Source organism: Podarcis cretensis, assembly GCF_951804945.1.
Source record: "Podarcis cretensis genome assembly, chromosome: 15".
NCBI classification, from domain to species: Eukaryota; Metazoa; Chordata; class Lepidosauria; order Squamata; family Lacertidae; genus Podarcis; species Podarcis cretensis.
This window is the reverse complement of record NC_137185.1, coordinates 16,960,085-16,973,094: the sequence shown is the minus strand read 5'-3', so window position 1 is coordinate 16,973,094 and position 13,010 is coordinate 16,960,085.

Here is a 13,010-nt window from a genome sequence, read left to right as displayed (position 1 = left end):
CTTAAGATAGCACGACCAAATTTTGCTTGATGGTTCCTGAAATCAAGGAACAGCCTTTTGCCAAACTGGGGTGCCATTTTGAATCCAGATGGCGAACTGAACTTTTCAAAACACTTTCAACTACTGAACCCATTTGTTTTGGGGTTTCTTTGAATTCCCAAGCAGAGCTGAGTGACGAGGCTGCAAGTCCTATAGATGGTGAATCCCTGAAAAGCTTCCCAAAGTGGCTGAGACTAAGATCACTTGCTCTTGACTCCGGGCATATTACATTTATTGGGGAAGGGCCTGAACGCTTCGGGAGAGCGATCCAGTGAAGAGAAACAGCTGTCTGAAGAAGACAGAGAGGACAAGGACAAGTCAAGGAGGCACCTTATTCAGATTGGCTTCCTCTGGCCTTTGAAGCTGCTCCCCCTCCCCTGTTTCCCAAGATGTGCCGTGTTTTGGAAGAGGCTGGTGTTCTCTCTAGCGCTATCTATATATAGAAACTCTATACGGCTTTGATGGGTTTCCATAGACCCACATGATCCCATTCATGCTTTCCATTCTCTTAAATATTTATAAAGGTTACAAGGGCAGAAATGTTTTTTTTAAAAAAAGAAAAGAAACAGAAAGCTCTTAGATATAAAGCCAACTGAAAAAGAAAGAGAGAGAGAGAGAAGTGCTTCTGTTCTTTGCCAGGAAATCTGGCATTAATCAAAGACACTGGAAAGAGGCTACGTAAAGAAAAAGAGGAGCTGATAACCTTTTATTTCTCCGGTCATCATTCACCGTTATTAATAACTTATCGGCATTGACAGACTTGATGCCTCCCAGCTGGATTTGGGTTTGTTTGGCTGAAGATAAATTGTGCTGGCTGCTCCCCCCCCCCCACCATGTGGGTGAAGAAGGCCTGGTTCCAGGCTGGATTAAATAATCATAATAATAGGAAAGATCCAGCAGCAGCTACCTAGATGGAAAATTAGACAAGGGATTAGTGCCTTGTATCTGTTAAAGCTTGGAAGCCACTTCCATGCGGCTGACCTTTTCTCAAGGAACTCTTAATGGGAAGAGAAAAATATCCTCAGCTCAGCTCTCCTGCGTCAATTTGTCAGCTAGATGACAGCGGGAAGAGGACCTTCTTGGGATTACCTCACGGGGGGGGGGGGCACAGCGCAAGGGCAGGAGCAAGGACCTTCTCTGTGTTGGCCCCTCAGGTTTGGTGTGTCCCCTTGCATGGATTGATGCATATCGTCGTCATCAAATATCTAACCCACTCTTCATCATAAATTCGCAGGCCACATTACAAAGATATAAAAATGCAATATTAAAATCAATTTAAATACAGTGGTACCTCAGGTTAAGTACTTAATTCATTCCAGAGGTCCGTTCTTAACCTGAAACTGTTCTTAACCTGAAGCACCACTTTAGCTAATGGGGCCTCCTGCTGCTGCCACGCCGCCGGAGCCCGATTTCTGTTCTTATCCTGAAGCAAAGTTCTTAACCTGAAGCACTATTTCTGGGTTATTGGAGTCTGTAACCTGAAGCGTATGTAACCTGAAGTGTATGTAACCCGAGGTCCCACTGTAATTTACAGCTAGAAGTCCTGAGTCCTAAAAATGTTTCAAAGCTCTGATGGAAAGCTCTGCCGTGAAGGTGTCCAACACACCTCTCTAGGGAAGGCTTTCCAGAATCTGGGTCCTGCCCCAGAGAATGCCCTTGTCCAGGCCACCAGCAGCCAAACCTCTGAAGGCAGAAAAAGTAACAGGCCACTCTGCTTGTCTCAGTGCTCAAAGAAGGCCTGTAGCAGGGATGGGGGAGAGATTGGATTCCGTTCACATTTATAGGCGAGCCGACCTAATTCACGCTTTCTAGAACAAGATGAGAACTGGAACACAGAACCGTCTTCCGAAATTCGCACTCCCCCAGATTTTGCAATGCAATTCTCCAGCCAAGAAAGGAGCCCGAAAATGCATGTATTGGGGTCAAGTGTCCATAAAAGTGCTCATTTTTGTGAAAATTGCATATGAACATGCATTATCTTTGGGAAAACATCTTTGCAATAATGTGCGTATTAAAGAAAATTGCATACAAAAATTGTATACAGTGGTACCTCGGGTTAAGAACTTAATTCATTCTAGAGGTCCGTTCTTAACCTGAAACTGTTCTTAACCTGAGGTACCACTTTATCTAATGGGGCCTCCTGCTGCCGCCACACCACCACAGCCCAATTTCTGTTCTCATCCTGAAGCAAAGTTCTTAACCCAAGGTACTCTATCTGGGTTAGCGGAGTCTGTAACCTGAAGCATCTGTAACCTGAGGTACCACTGTATATCAGGAGAAATTTGCACTATGATGCTGATGAAGTTCTCTTGAGGACTTTTAAAAATATATGTAAATTAAAAAATGGCAAGCTTTTTTGGAAATGCAGAAAACTGAACTTAAGGTGGGGAAAATGAGGAACTGAGAGAAGTGGAAAATGATAAATTTGCCCACCCTTTAGCTTGCAGGGAAGGATGCAGCCTTTCAGATATCTGGGGGCCTGACATGACCTCTGGTGGTGCAGCTCTGAAACACCTCAGAACATCAGGTGGAGGGGGTGGAGGGGGGGCTGAACTCCCCCTTCCCCACCTCTGAGATGCCGTTTCGGAACGCAAAAAGCATTTCTCTCTTCCCAGCCTCCTTGTCTCCTTTGCGTCCTGAGAAAGAGCCCCTCTCTCAATATGCTGAGAGCAGCATTCTGCTCTGGAAGGCGCTGAGCTCGCAGGCCCAGCTGTGTCTGCTGGCACGTCCTCTTGCGAGCTTTTGGTTTCCTGACTCAGAAGTGCAAAGGAGGCTTCGGGAGGGAGCACGTGGGCGGCCGAGAGACCTCTGACGCAGTTTGGGAGGGGTCACCAGGCTGATTCTGAGGCCTGCGGTGCCGTTTTAGGTAAACCAGCAGACTTCAGAGCGCTCGTTTCATTTGCGCTCGCTTATTGCAGCGTTTCTGTGTTGACTTTCTCGAGCCAAGTCCTAGCCGGAGGTCATTTACACTGAGATGAAATAACTGTGCAATGTCAAAAAACAAACAAAACAAAGGGCAGGGGTGGGACACAACAAAACCTCGTTGGGTAAAAGCAACCAAGGAACCAATTGTGAGGAAGAATCCTTAAAGGGAAAAAAGGGAAAGGTTTTATAAATAGTTATTTTTTTTTAACCAGTGCAGCAGACTCTGCCTCATCGCTGGAGAAGTTCCTCTTGAGAAGCTCCTTTGAAAACACTCCATAACAGCAAAGGGACTTGGTCTTGGTCCTAGCCATCAAGCAATTGTCAAGTCTTGCTAAGCCCCTTTCAAAGTGCTCCCTTGTGCAGCACTGGTTATCAGCTGATTGCTGACTCCTGACGCAAAGCACTGTTCCAAAGTGCTGTATAATGGGGGCAGGAGTGAGGGATGTTTTGGCTTCACAGGACAGATCCTCAAGGGCCAAATTTGACAGGTCAGCAGGGTTACCCCCTGGTCAGTTACCTGACATCAGGTGACTCCAAAGAACTTTGCAAGGTGCTGCACACTAGGGCTGGGTGATATCTTGTTTTCAACATCGCAACATATCACCAGCTAAACATTGCAATATATCAATATATCACGATGTCTGAAATAAGGATGGAGTTATGTAGAGGCATAGGCTGGCTTCACGATTTTCCCTACATTGCAATTTTTGCATAACACACACACACAAACACACACATCATGATTCGCAATATATTGCCAGGTCAAAAATTATGAAACCGATATCATAATTCATTGATATGGACTTCAAACCGGTTTTGGATGATATATCAATACATCACCTAGCGCTAGTGCACACAGCCAAACAGAGCAGGATTTAACCCCTGCAGTTTGGCAGTGGGTCCCCCTGTTCCTATCAGGGAACAGGCATTCACAGCCAATGCAGGATATAATCCCATTTCTGTTGAAGCTGGCTTCGTGGCCTTTATCTGTCTTGTGGACACTGAGGTCCAGCGCTGAGGACCTTCTGGCAGTTCCCTCATTGCGAGAAGCAAAGCTACAGGGAACCAGACAGAGGGCCTTCTCAGTAGTGGTGCCTGACCTGTGGAATGCCCTCCCATCAGATGTCAAAGAGATAAACAACTACCTGACATTCAGAAGACATGTGAAGACAGCCCTGTTCAGGGAAGTTTTTAATGTGTGACATTTTAGTGTATTTTGGGTCTTTGTTGGAAGCTGCCCAGGGTGGCTGGGGAAACCCAGCCAGATGGGCGGGGTACAAATAAATTATTATTATTATTATTATTATTATTATTATTATTATTATTATTATCTTGTAATTATTTGAACTCCATTTTGTTGTTGTATGGAAAGTGTTGTACTACTGCACACCAGGATGAAATGTGGCTAAGAATTTCAACAAACAATTAAATAGCAGGGTCTTACCACCCACCTGTTCAACATCAGCTCCTTCATGCATGTGCCCCATTCTGCCCAATGGTAGGGCCAACCCTATCCATGGCCTCCTCTTGGTTAAACCCAATTGACTTACAATGTGACTCTATACATGTCTACTCAGAAACACATCCTTTAAGTTCAATGGAGCTTGTGCCCAGGTAAGTGAATATCTGATTGCAGCCTGAGGGTCCAAAAAGACAGAACATGCATGTCTGTCACAGGATGAATGCAACACCAAATGGTGACGTGCTAAATATATGCACAATCACAGATCAGAGATATTCTAGACATGATGTAGGATGAGGAGGCAGATGGCTGGCTGGAAGTTTGGCCTGCAGATGAGAGGTAATATTTTAACATTTCCTGATACTGTTTTTAAAAGTTCCCTCCATGTAGAAAGCTAGCAATCACAGAAAAAGGTTTCACTCAGCCCTCTCCTTGTTGTGCTAACTTATTGCGCCTGGGGAGCTGTTTGGGTGGATGAGGGCATTGCAAATTCTGCCCCACCTGCATTCTTTGATTTGATGATTTGATGATCTCCTTCTACGGGTCAACAATAGAAAGTGTCCTTTCATACTGCATCACGGTGTGGTACGCTGGTTTGACATCAACTGATAGGAAGTGCCTACAGAGGGTGGTGAATACAGCACAAGATATTATGGGCTGTCCGGTGAATCTGCTGGATGAAATAGTGGAAGAACGTTGCCTCAGGAGAGTGAGGAAAATTCTCAGTGATGATTCACACCCTAGCCGGCACTTTCTTGATCTCCTGCTCTCAGGCAGAAGATATAAAAGCATGATTAGTTGCACCAACAGGGTAAGAACAGCTTCTATCTGTGGGCTGTTAGGCTGCTGAATGAAAAGACAACAACAGGGCAACTGACTTTCGGGTTTGGTGGGTGGGTGTCAGTAAACGAGGGGAATTAAGACTAAGAGAGCTGAGTGGGGGGGGTGCTCGTGTAATCTCACTGTATACAAGTTGTACAAGTGACAATAGAGCATTTCAATTTCAATTCAATTTCAATTCTGAAATGCTAGCTCAGTCTACCACCTCCTTTTGGCTTAATGTGCAGAGTTGAATCTATCTCACCACAAAGACCTCAGTTTCACATCACCTGATACAGCTGGTAGTTTAAAGTTTCGGGTCTGCCCTTCACAATTCTTGTCAGAAGCTTGAAAACATGTTCTGCATTTAATAGAAAAAAGAAAACACCATTTAGGAGGGTGTTTAACTTTGGTTTCTTTGGGGTGGCGGGGTTAAATACCAGTTAGAGTTGTGATTTCTGAGAATCTGACTCATATTATTTGAGTCAAGAGCAGCAGAGAAAGGTGCATAGAAAATTGATGCCTGACACAAAATGAGTTGCTGAAGTCAGTTTTGAATTGAAGGCAGAGCTGCCTCTGTTAGGGTGATTTTCCACTTCTTCTTTGGCGATCACTTGTAGCCGAGTAAGATTGTCTTCCATAAACACGGTTTTAACAATGAGTCCGTAAGTGACTGTGGAGGACAATTCTGGATCCACACGTCCTCAACAGTGGGGACTTTGGTTTCTGGGCGGGAGTTGATCACGGTGTGGATTTGCCAAGCGTGCCTTCCTCTTAGCACATTTCTCCCTTGCATCATGAGTTCGAGTGTCTTCAAAGCCCATGACACCTTTGGTAAAGGCTATTCTCCAATTAGAGTGCTCGCAAGCCAGTGTTTCCAAGTTGTCAGTGTTTACACTACATTTTTTTTAGATTTGCCTTGATACAGTCTTTAAACCTCTTTTGTTGACCATCAGCATTATGCTTTCCATTTTTAAGTTCGGAATAGAGTAGTTGATTTGGAAGACGATCATCAGGCATCCGCACAACATGACCAGTTGATGTTGAAGGATCATTGCTTCAACATTGGTGATCTTTGCTTCTTCCAGTACACTGATATTAGTTCACCTGCCTTCCCAAGTGTTGTGTAAAATTTTTCGGAGACACCGTTGATGGAATCTTTTGAGGACTTGGAGATGGTGTTTATAAGTGGTCCATGTTTCACAAGCATGCAGTAAGGTTGGTAGTACAATAGCTTTGTAAACAAGCATTTTGGTTTCCCTGTGAATGTCCCGGTCCTCAAACACATGAACAGAGTTGGGGCAATAACACAACCTTGTTTAACACCTGATCCCACTGTGAATGGTTCACTTTGAGAGCCATTGTTATCTGTGATTGTTGCTGTCATATTATCATGGGGGAGTTGAATGTTTACAAATTTATCTGGGCAACCAATTTTCAGAAGGACAGTCCACAGGGCATTATGATTTACAGTGTTGAAAGCCTTAGACAGGTCAATAAATGCCATATACAGGGGTTGGTTTTGCTCTCTGCATTTTCCTTGAAGCTGTCAAGCAGGGAAAATCCTGTCCACTGTCCCCCTAAAAGGCTGAAAACCATTTTGGGATTCAGGAAGGGTCACCTCGGATATTGTTAAGAGACAGTTTGCTAAGATCCTTACAAGAATTTTGTCGGCCGCAGCTAATAGAGAGATGTCTCCATAGTTTCCACAATCAGTTCTGTCACCTTTTTAAAAGAGATTGGTAATTTTGGCATCCCTAAAGTCTGTTGGGAACTCTTCTCTTTCCCAGATGTTTTTTGATGAGCTTGTGAAGTTGTTGTGTAAGTTTAATTCTGCCCACTTTGAAAATTTCGGCAGGCATCCCATCAGGTCCACTGGCTTTGTTGTTTTTCTTTTGGATAATAGCTGTATACAACTCTCCCAGATTTTGAGATACTTCAAGCTCATCTCTAACTTGTCTTGAGATGATTTCTGAGAATCTGACTCATATTGTTTGAGTCAAGGGCAGCAGAGACAGGTGCATAGAAAATTTATGCCTGACACAAAACGAGTTGATGAAGTCGGTTTTGAATTGAAGGCAGAGGGTGGTTTTCCACTACACTCAGTATCAAAGAAGAACTTGAAATGTGCTCACTTTTCCGTGTATCTTGGTGAAATATGCATTACCAGAAGACCTGTTATAGTCACCTTTGGATCCTGTTTGGATGGCATCCTTTCTTTTGGAGCTTTTTCGTGAAATTTGAGTGGATTAAGCTGAAAGCGGAGGCCCTTCAGATGTTGCTAGACTCCAGCTCTCTCTCGCTCTCTCTCATGAGGGCAGTTAAGGTTGCCATATTTCAAAGAGTGAAAATCCAGACACAAAAGGTGTTGACCTTTTTTTGTTTTGTTTTGCCCAAAAGTATTGAGCTTTTTTCCCAATAACTCAAAAAATGGTTTTTCAGCCATTTTTATTGAATTTTGCAAGAAAAACTACACTTCCGGCACTGTTTCCAACAGCTATGTCTGGACATATGGAAGCAGTTGGTGGGGTGCTTTGGGTAGGGTCATAGGAGCCAACTCCCAGAGGACATGGGGTCTTCGGCCTTTCCAAAATATTTAAGGGGGCCAGACCCCCCCCCAAGTTGCTGGGCATTGCCATTCAAATGTTGTGCATGCACCGCATCATGTGATTGATTATGTAGAACAGGGCTTACCTGCCCCCCAAAATTTTTTATTGAAGTTGGTACCTCTGGGCAGGGTGGTGGCACATTCTGGCTACCTGATGCCAGTGATGGAGGAAGGGGGATGGGGGTGGTCCGTCCCATGTGTCATCCTGAGGGGGTGATATTCAGCACACCACCTATCCACTACTCTCAACTTCCCAAGCCTATCCCAAGCTGTTGGGGAAAGGGGGTAGCTGCGCTGCTATTGGACAACTCCCCCCCTCCCGCGGCCTTGCCCCCATGGCTTTTCGGAAATTGGAAACCTCTAGCGGCCAAGGCACTCCGTAGGGAGCTCGCTTTCCCCTCCGGAACCAGCCTGACCACCCAGCCCAGACAGGTGGGGAAAGCGCTGGATGCGCCCAGGGCGCAGGACAAGGGAACTCCCAAGGTCCTGCGGCCACAGCTGTTGCTCGCTTGGCCAGACATTGCTGGCAAGGTGCAAAGATGCCTTTGGAGACTGGGCCAACTCCGCTGGGGGGGAGGTGACAAAAAAAATTCCGCACCGGGTACCACCTGACCTTGCTATGCCTCTGCCTGGTGCCAAATGTTGTCGCTGCTCACTGGGAGGGGAAGAGGCTAATCTCAGTGAGGGGGAGAGATGAGCAGGAAAGGAGAGGAGAGGCATAGTGGTGAAGTCCTCTTCCCCAAATTCCTGCCTTTTGACAGAGGAAACATGCATACCTTTAGCAATTGACAGTACAGTGGTACCTCGTGTTAAGTACTTAATTCGTTCCGGAGGTCCGTTCTTAACCTAAAACTGTTCTTAACCTGAAGCACCACTTTAGCTAATGGGGCCTCCTGCTGCAGCTGCGCCGCTGGAGCACAATTTCTGTTCTCATCCTGAAGCAAAGTTCTTAACCCAAGGTACTATTTCTGGGTTAGCGGAGTCTGTAACCTGAAGCGTATGTAACCTGAAGTGTATGTAACCTGAGTTACCACTGTACAGTCATACCTCGGGTTGATGTAACTTTGGGTTAAGTATTTTCAGGTTGCGTGCTGCGGTGACCCAGAAGTAACAGAGCGCGTTACTTCCGGGTTTCACCGCTCGTGGGTTTCACGTCAAAATGATGTCATGCGCATGTGCAGAAGCGACGAATCATGACCCGCGCATCTGCAGACGCGCAGACACAGTTTGCGTTCACTTCTGGATGTGAATGGGGCTACGGAACGGATCCCGTTCGCATCCAGAGGTACCACTGTATCTATATATACAGAGCTGAGCAGTGAAAGATTGCCACCCGACCCTTTGATATCATTCATTGTAAATCCGATCCTTTGTGAAACATGTCCTCACTGAAAACATTTGAAAGGGAAACCGAATCTCTCTTTGACGCTTTCCTTTAATTTTCTGCCTGAGCAAAACAGTTTTCGCTTCTGTGTCCCTGGAATGGCAGGTTGTTGTCCGAAACCGTTGACAAATTTCTTTTTCTATCAAACTCAGCAGAAATATATCCCCAACTCCCCTCCCCCCTGGTGTGCTTTATTTATACCAAGAACTGTAGTAGGCCTCAAAAGGAGCCTAATATGGATTAGGAAACATCTGGAAATGCATTTGTGTCGGCTGCCATAGCAAGATAAAGAATACGTGTCAACTGACAGCCCCAGAGGCCGCAGCCCTGAAAACATCTGAAGGCTCAGCCGTGGCTCCAGGTGGGGCTTTTGGCCCATGGCTTTCTATCAGCAGTTTGGTGGGGGGGAAACAAACATTTGGTTTTGCAAGTCACTAGGGAGGGGGGGCCACCGGCCTCTCCCAGCTGGCTCACATTTGACGTAAGGCTATTGTTCGCTACCCGGGTGTTTTGATCTGAGTGGGGGCAGAGATGTCTTTCTAGTGATGCCTGGGCGTGACAATGGACACCCCCACCTGGACTGATGGGCTGTATTCTGTAGGGACACCATCCAACGACAAAGCGAATTATTATTTGAACAGTGTTTGACTAACGAATGACTTGAGAGGAGGCACTTCCTGCTGTTTGCCAGAAGACTGCTGTGCATGGGGTGTGGAGGGAAGAGTCTGAGGGAAGGATTTAAAAAAATAAAAATAAAAATTATTGGCTGTAATTTATAATAGGTCTGATTATTTTTTTAAAAGAAAAGTTTGTGCATCTTCACCTAGAAATGTGATGGGGAAATTTTCACCTGAGGGATAATGTGCAAGGCCCGCATGGAAATTGCATTTATATCAGCAGCCTCAGAGAAACTGGGACATCTCATTTTTCCTGGAAGAGCACGGCAACCATTTTGGGCAGCTTGATCTCACACGATTTCAGGCCAAGGTCTTTCCCTGAAAAAGGCATTGTGGGGGTCCTTGATCTTGTGCTGCACCCCAAAACATGTGTTGGCCTATGCTTTGGCCCAATCCATCATGGCTCTTCTTATGTCTTCTGGGAGGGCTATGTTTGGTAAAACCCACTTTCAACTAGGCCAGGAAAACTGCATGCCTGGAATCTCCCTTCACCTTCATCCTCAGTCACCAAAGATCCAATGATGTTTCCTTCTCTCAGGGGCCCAATGATGAAACTGGGCAAGTGTAACCTGCAGGAAACATGACAGTGTGGCTTGTTGAGACTGAGAGGAGAGAGAACATTGTCTAACAGATGAACGAGGCACTGGGCAGGAAAGGGCTCCAGCTTTTGCCAAGACAAGCAGCCGACTCACGCAGCATCTGTCAAGACAGCAACTGAAACTTCAGATGTGATTAAAAAAGCTCAAACTTCCAATGACATCTGTACGGCGGCATCAAGTCTGTAGGAGGCAATGCTTTCAGATTATGTTGAATGCTGGGATCAATCGGAAGCTCATCAGATTCCTGGTGAACTTATGGGGAAGGATCAGGCTGTGTATGCAGATGAACAGCAGGCTGGACTTTTTCCCTACTGTCAATCAATGAGAGGAGAAATTGCACTTGGACAAATATCAAAAGGGAAGGAATTTTTGGATGACTTTCCCTTGGGTGTGTTTTGTTTTGTTTTGTTTTGTTTTGTTTTGTTTTGTTTTGTTTTGTTTTGTTTTGTTTTGTTTTGTTTTGTTTTGTTTTGTTTTGTTTTGTTTTGTTTTGTTTTGTTTTGCAATGCTGCTTTTGAGGTGGCCAAGGGGATATTTTGAAGGTGTACAGTGGTACCTCTGGTTACAAACTTAATTCGTTCCGGAAGTCCGTTCTTAACCTGAAACTGCTCTTAACCTGAGGTACCACTTTAGCTAATGGAGCCTCCCGCTGCCACCGCGCCACCGGCGCATGATTTCTGTTCTCATCCTGAGGTAAAGTTCTTAACCCGAGGTACTACTTCCAGGTTTGCGGAGTACGTAAACCGAGGCGTTTGTAACCTGAGGTACCACTGTACTCTATTTTGTTCTACAAACCCTCTCTCCACTGTTCTGCCCTCAGATGCCTTCTGGGTGTTCATGTTTCCTGAAAGCCCAATGATGTCCTCCAATGGACTTTCCTGTAAGCAAGGGAAAGTAGGAAACCTCCTACTGACACCTGCACTCAAGGAAAGTTCAGAGCAGGATCATTGTCAGGTGTAGCCTGGAGATATTCCCAAGAGCTGGATAAAAAGGCCTGGAAGGCTACATTAGAGCTCAGAGTGGCATGGGTGAAGCTGGCCCTGAAGTTGCTCCTTCCCTGGTGTAAGAAGTGCATTCCATACACGGCATTGAAGCTGGCAGCCACACAAGCAATGCCTTTACACAATAGAGAAGGTTAAATATATATATATAGTGCAGCTATCTTTTCCATAGTAGGGGGAGGGAGTTGGTTCTCTCCCCCAAAAGTCCAAGGTGGCTCAAATCAGCATGAATATTTCTGTCCGTCCATCCACACACGCAAAATTATAGGGAATGCAGCCAAAGGATGTTCAAAGCGATGAATGTAAAAGCAAGCCAAAGGCCGCCAAGAACAATTCCATTGTTCCCTCTTGGAAATCTCTGATGGAACCCCCTGAGGAGGGGCCACCGCAAGCCCCTCCCAAAGCTGTGTAAACAGGAAGCAGAGGAAGTGAGGAGTCAGGCCCAGGCTGATGCCCATCAGGAAGCGGAGCTCACGTCGTGTGACGGCTAAGCACACAATGATACGGCGGGAAATGGCTTTTATAAATACACCGGGGTCAAGGACAGGCTTGGTGAACAATGAGGGAAACTAGGAAGGTGGGTGTTGGGAAGGACAATGTGAGCAGACAATGGTTGGAACTGCAGGGAAGAGCTGCAGAACTGCAGCGATCGATCCTTTGCTCCAGCTGGTTGTGATTCAGGGGACATTCAGTGGGGAGGTGGCAAAGGAAATGTGTCCTTTATCCTCTCCCAGGAGGTGTCCCGGTTCTTAGTGACAGAGCCACAGGCTCACTGGATCCATCCTTGCCACTGTCACGTCAGGATGCCTAGATTTCAACCACATCTGACAGATGCCCATCTCATTTTAATAGATATTAATATTATAGTGATATCATATCTAAATAAAGTAAACAAAGAGCAATAGATGATAGATAGATAGATAGATAGATAGATAGATAGATAGATAGATAGATAGAGATAGATAGATAGATAGATAGATAGATAGATAGATAGATGATAGATAGATAGATAGATATAGATAGATAGATGATAGATAGATGATAGATAGATAGATGATAGATGATAGATAGATAGATAGATAGATAGATAGATAGATAGATAGATAGATAGATAGATATAGATGATAGATAGATAGATATAGATAGATAGATAGATAGATAAATAGATAGATAGATATAGATAGATTAGATAGATAGATAGATAGATAGATAGATAGATAGATAGATATAGATAGATAGATGATAGATAGATAGATAGATAGATAGATAGATAGATAGATAGATAGATATGATAGATAGATAGATAGATGATAGAGATAGATAGATAGATAGATAGATAGATAGATAGATAGATAGATAGATAGATAGATAGATGATAGATAGATGATAGATAGATAGATGATAGATAATAGATAGATAGATGATAGATAGATAGATAGATAGATAGATAGATGATAGATAGATAGATAGATAGATAGATAGATAGATAGATAGAT